Consider the following 6,886-nt stretch of genomic DNA (forward strand, 5'->3'; position numbering starts at 1 on the left):
CACAATCACAAGTATATCTTCAAGATCATACATTTAAGACATGATTCATGACATTCATCATTTATCTATCTCATTTACAACAAGTATGATCAATAATGCAACATTCATATACATACAAGTATCATAATGAAGCAAGAACAAACATACATCACACAATCATAAAATCAAAATTATCACCTACCTCAAAACAAGCTTGAAACCCTAAGAAACTTGATCCTTCTATTTCCGAATTTGTTTCACCTGTTCTTGGTCTACAAACAATCAATATAATACGGGAATCAATAAACAATCATTAATTACCCGGATTACTAACAATTCTAACAACCCTAGATCATACCCAGGATCCCAAGTATCCAAAATAGGGCTTTTTCCACCATGGTTTCCAATTCAAAACCCTCCCCCATCGATAATTACCCATTTCTATCAATATCCACCCATTCTATTACGTTCTACGGATCGAAAAATGGATTCGGGGAGTGAAAAGCTTACCTTTAGACTCAAGAATGGTTAAAAACGAGTATGAGTCTCCTAGGGTTTGTTCCTTAGCTCTAAAAATCGGAAAGTGCAAAATAAGATCGTTTAGGGGTTTATTAACGACTTTAAGTCACGTCTGGCCCGCCACAACGGCCCTCACCCCGCTTTAGCGTCCCCGCCAGAGCGACCAAAATCCCCCCTAAGGCGGGTTGCATGAGACAATGAGCTATTTTAATAATTCCAAAATCTCCATTTCACAACACACCTCTAACCCGCGACGCTCAGAAAATACCTTTTATGCTAAGATCGATTCCGGAAGTTCTAATCGCCCGAATTCAATTCCGTAAAGTCGTATGGGTTCTTTAAAGAGTTATATAACTACTCATGCAATCAAAATCATAATTAACTCACCCAATTATTACCAGATTTTCCTATGTCTTTATGACTCTGATTTTGTCCAAAATCTGGACTAGGTTGGGAAATTTCAAGTTACTATAGAAAAGTTTTTCGACCCAATTTTTTTTCCCGTTGGCTTTTCTATAACAACGGAACCCGGTTGTTACACAATCATCCACAAAAACAGTGCTAAACATAATTTATAGCTCAAAAACCCAATATATAACCAAAACAATAATCACAAAAGGTGGGCCTCACACCACCACAAAACAAAAGCTATTTGTCCTCAAATGCAATAAAGTATCCAAAAAGTCAATAAAAGAAGACAGAGAGGGAGGAAAAGAGAAATCCTATCTAAATAGTCGCTCCATCTGACTGGCATCAATGCCCGGTGTAGTGCTCTGAACTTGGGCATCAGTGCCTAGAGTCACATCAACAGTACCACCAGCTCCAATCGGGCCTGCCATAGACATCTCTGTCAGCGATGTCTGGATCACCGACTGGGCAATCATCTCCTCTAGATCTGGCAGGTCTCCATATATGTTATCCTCCCTCACATCAATCTGCTCCTCGTTGGTCTATGTCTCTAACTCATTAGCTGCCTCAGCAGGTATAGAAACGATATCCACCTCCGGAGATGTATCTACCGGAGCTGCTCTCCTCCTGTCAGCCTCCACTCGAGTGTATTCTGCCTCTAGATGCTTGATATCTGTGGAGGAGGAGGGAGTAACCTTAATATCTCTAGCTACATTCTGGGGACTACAGCACGCCGGCACAACTCCGTGATCAACACCGAGAATGGAAGTGAGGTCTGACTCTGTTTGGCCCTCATGGCCATTTCTTGCTTAATAATAAGCCCCATGTCAATGATCTTCTTAGAAATAATCGACCCAAGGCAAGTCTCCTTAGGATGACATAGAACATACTCATTTTGGGAGGGCATAATAAAGCTACTAATGAATCCAAACCAATAACGTGAAACTACACTCAAGTCCCTCTTCTCGATCGGGACTCCTGCCTCTATCCACCTCGGGGTGGTGTCTGAGATGAGGGATGCCAGCCATCCCTTGAGCTTATCTAATGATGTTGTAGTGGTAGCCAGGTTGGGGTAGTCAATGTCTGACCCCCTGTCAAGTACCGTGTTGATGTGATCACGGCTACAGTGCACTACTATTCCCCTTACCATAATGGACACCACCAGTCTGAACTCACTGCATTCTTCTTGCTTTTAGGAGCCAGGTCACCATATGAAGAGTAGAACTCCCGGACCCATGTAGGGATGTATGGCCCCCGGGGTCTGGTGAACTGCCCAAAACGATGGTAGTAGAGTGTCTCCCTCTCCCCGGAGTATCTGCCCTCTAAGCTTACTATCGAAAGCAGCTTCTCCTCAAGAATCGTTCACAACCCATCAGGTTTTAGTCTGATAAGTAGCTGTGGAGAAGGAACCACTAGTGGTACTAGAGCTACAGGGGGTGCCGGAGCTGGCACTGAATCTGCTGGGGTGGAAGTTGAAGGGACTCTAGCTGAGTCAGGGCTAGATCTAGCATGGATCTCAGCCCGCCGGGACTGTAAGGGTTGGTCGTCCTCCGGCTTAGAGAATGCGGTATGGGAGCCCTCACTATCGTAGTTGTGCTTTGGAGCCTCAGATACGAGCTTATTTCCCTTGCCCTTGCCTCCCTTTGGAAGCTCTGTTCTTCCCTTTTTAAGAGGATTTGTTCCCCCTTCATTGACCACAATACCCCGTGCTCTTTTGCAGGTGGAATGTCAAGGTTAGTCCTGGCCATATCAACAAAATCATCAAAAAGAGTTAGAAATAATTCAAGCAAAAAGCTACAAGAAAAACAGTTGCAGAAAGACTCGCCGAATCAGTCGGCGAGTCTCCGAATCTCTTTGGCGAGCTAGATCGGGCTCGCCGAAAGGATTGGCTCAACAATACCCAGAAAAAATGGCATGTCAGTGATGGAAAGGGCCTTTCGGTGAATTGCTGACAGCATTCGGCGAGCAAGGATTAGCTCGTCGAAATTTACAGTGTTTTTAGGGATTAGGGGTGCAGAGAAAGGGCGATCAAAAAGGACTTTCGGCGAGTCGCAAGTGCACTCGGCGAACTCAGGCTTCTCGCCGAAAGTTACAGTACCCAAATAAAGATTAAGCATGAAATTAAAGGTGAAAAGAGGTGATTCCGCGAACCATCGAGTGGTTCGGCGAGCTCGACCCAGCTCGCCAAACGACCCAATGTGCTCACTTTCAACCCAACTTCCCATATTCAACCCCGCAGCCCCCGAAAAAAAAATCAAAACATACACTCCTCTAATTAGAATAAGACCCATTACACCCATGTCCCTAGGATACACAAACTTCTGTTGGTTTGGCCAAATTTGGCCATTTGTTGACTTTTGCCCTTAAGAATGACGTCAACTGCTCCATCATTGGGCAAATTACGTGCAAGCACAATCCCACAATTTTAATGAATTTTAAGGCACAAAATTTCAGGAAATCAACATTATAGTCATTAAAGGCACAATATTCAAATTAACATAAGCACACACATACACAATTTTGATTAGAGAGGCCCAACACACATCACTAAGACAAAATCAATTGCAAATGAGTAAAAATTGCTACAACTGAATTCCGAGTTCAGAAAACCAACCTTAGATGCCGAATAAATACTTTTAAATGCTAGGCGACAAATAAATCCAACTCCGAACACAAACTTAACGACTAAAATATGATAAAAACACAAGAAATACCGGAAATATTTTGCGGGTGTGAATTTGGAAAGTTTAAAAGTGAGGGAAAGTGAAAGAGTTTGAATTTAAACTTTTGGCCTTAAAAAAACATCCAGTTCTCACCAATTCGGCGACATAAGTGTTGCTCGCCGACCCACTCAACGACACGCCGAGTGGGCACTTACTTGCTGAGTTTTACAGAACCTCTCGTTAATGTGGGGGCCAAATGGCGTACTAGGTCGTGATCACCGACCTGGTTGGCGATTCGCCAAGTTGCTCCTGGGCTCACCGAGATTTACAGACTCCAATTTCAAGATGTCTTGAGTCCAATGGCGGTCCAAGTCAGGCTCGCCAACCTCTTCGGTGAGTCGATGACTGAACTTTTAGCTCGACAACCTTCACTTTTCAAACACCTTCCACACTTTGACCTGCACAATCAATACACCATTATTTCAAACTTAAAAAGAAAGAAAATAAAACTTGGGTTGCCTCCCAAACAACGCCTTAGTTAATGTCGCAGCACGACGCAAGTCCATACTTAAACCTCATTCTTGGGGTTGGCCATAGTATCACTAGGCAACCCCCCTTATTATCTCAGGTTTAAATGAGACTAGATATGACCCATTTGGGTCTCCAACTGTTTGATCGATACTGAATGAGAGGTAACCATCTGGCTAAGGGTCGACACATCTTCTTTCATTTCATTTAAAATCTTGTCTGACCCCTCAACTTTGTTGAAGATACGAGAAAGCATATCCTCCGACCGACCTCCTTCGGAATCCGTTGGCTTTTGGCGCTCATGGGGAGGAACATATCTATCCTTCTTCCCGTCTCTCTCTTTCAAAGTTGGGTTACGGTCCCTCCACTCTCGATCACAATCCTTCCAACCTTCATCCCTGTTCAAACCTTGGTTACCACCCTGCCTCGGGTAGTTTGAACGATAACCACCACCTTGGTTGGCTAGGAAATTCACCTTTAATTTTACAAAGCCTTTAACTTAGCCTCATTAGGATTAACACACCCGACATCCATGTCATTGACACTTCGAGCACCAGTTCCCATGACATTTATGGACAAAATGTCAAGTTGTGTCATGATCTTGGCCATGTTCTGATCCCTCTCTTGGTCTTTCTCCATCTGCTCCTTGGTCAATTTGAACGTAAGAGGGGATACCTGATCTTCGCGGGTGTACTGATTAACGTATGAGGACACTTCATTCAATACTAAGTGCCAACGATCATTAGTTAGTAATATAACTCAACTAGTGAGTTGGGATCAAATCCCACAAGGAGTAGTCGTTCTTTCAAATTCAATATTGAAAGTGTGACAACAATCTCTTCAATTGAATACTAGTTACACCTTTTTAGTTTTAATTTCGATTATCACTTCCAATTTCACACTTCAACAGGAAATGATCAAATAGTAAATTAAGACTTAGGGTAATGACCAATCAATTGTCGAATTTTAACTTAGTAGGTGAAGATTAATGCTCACAATGGGATAATTTGTCGTGGGTAGGTCGGACCATATGCAAAGTAACTTTCTCTCGAACAATTACCTTTTCTATGTTGAATTCTCTCAAACTTCAACACTAATCGGAAGATGCCTAGCCCTTGGTCCTTATCAAATCCACTCTCTCGAGCTGAATACAAAGGATAGATCCCATATTTCACTCTCTCGAGCTGAAACAATGGTAACCCACTACTAAGGATGCTAAGATTTGATACTATAGCTCTGCCCTTCTCTCTCTCGAAAGCGCACAACACTAAACATGTAACTCTATCTCAAAATACAGCAGCAACTCAGACCCACTTCAAATTAACAACATTATTTGCAATTCAACGCCACCCACGTAGTAAAACTCAACAATTGGCTTCATAGTCAAAACCCCAAGAACAGGGTTTGAGCCACTCATAGAAAAATTAAGAAAATTAACATCTTCCATGTTTTCTACAGCTGGGTAATTGAAATTCAAAAGTTAGAAATTACTAAAATCTTCTCTATTACAAAATCTCAACCACGAATCTTGCTAAAAACCCTTGAAAACCCAATGGTAATGTTTTTGCTCTTAATTTTCTCTATCTCCCATTTTCTGAATGCTTTTTCTCTCTAGCAAAAATCAATTTAAGCAAATCTGAAGTGTAGCTATTTAAGACCACTCGACGAGGTAAGTCGGGTTTCACCGACTGTTCGGGGACTCGCCGATTGTTCTTCATCACGCCTTCATTTTTCACTTCTCCTTGGTCCGACTACTATAACTTTAACTGATCCAGATTGGGATCGCCTATTAGTTCCGTGAGTCACCCTTTTTCCTCCTATCTCACCCATCAGCACCTGTTTAAATCTTCTTTAGAACTTTTGGCGACTAGGTCGTCTTCGCCGAATGGATCGGCGACACGCCGAATGAAACTGCTGCTCGCCGAAAGTACCCCTAATTTAGTTCTAGCATTCTGTAAGTCTAGGAGGTATCGTGGTAATTTGGTGATTTGCCGAGTGACATCGGCGATCACCAGGCCTTCATTTCTTTAATGTTTTAGCTTGCTTTGTTCCTTTTGGCACATTAGTGTCCATGCTTTGTTCCTAAATCCAAATACCTGAAATTCAGGGATTTTACATCAGTTATTGGCACAAAACATGCATTTGAAGACACTAAATCTATACAAATAAAGCCCTAAATGAGTCCAAATCGTGGACTCATCAACACCCACAACTTAAACTTTTGATTGTCCTAAAGTAAAACTCAAGTTCAGCAGTTTAAAAAGGACGTCTCAAACAGTGCTACACAAGACTTAATCATGAATGCACACAAAAAGACTCAACTTACTCATGCAAGGATCAATTGTGCACTCAAAGATTCAAGTTGTGACTCACCATTATCAAAGAATCTCGAGCTCACACTAGTTGCTTCAAATACAAGTTCAAACTCAACAAATATATTCAAATTCCCTCACACAAAGAATGATTCCATATTCACACACAATGGTTCAACCATTTAAAGCTCTGGAATCAAATACAACGCTAAGACTCTGTCACGACCCGGGAGCACCCCCAAGTCGTAACAAGGCGTACTCGACCCCGAAGGGGTCTTATACAAGCCACATAGTCATTCATTGCATTCAATAATGAAAATAGTGCGGAATAATAAAAAAAAAACTTATTTACATCCACACATTTAAACTTCTTAAAACAACTTTAAAAACACACAGCGGAAGTCTAAGTCTCACATGGCCATCTTAGACACAAACAAAAACATAAGTAGGGACACGGCCCTTTACAATCAAAACAAA

The sequence above is a fragment of the Solanum tuberosum genome, unplaced genomic scaffold, assembly GCF_000226075.1.
Source record: "Solanum tuberosum cultivar DM 1-3 516 R44 unplaced genomic scaffold, SolTub_3.0 scf00030, whole genome shotgun sequence".
In the NCBI taxonomy this organism is placed as follows: domain Eukaryota; kingdom Viridiplantae; phylum Streptophyta; class Magnoliopsida; order Solanales; family Solanaceae; genus Solanum; species Solanum tuberosum.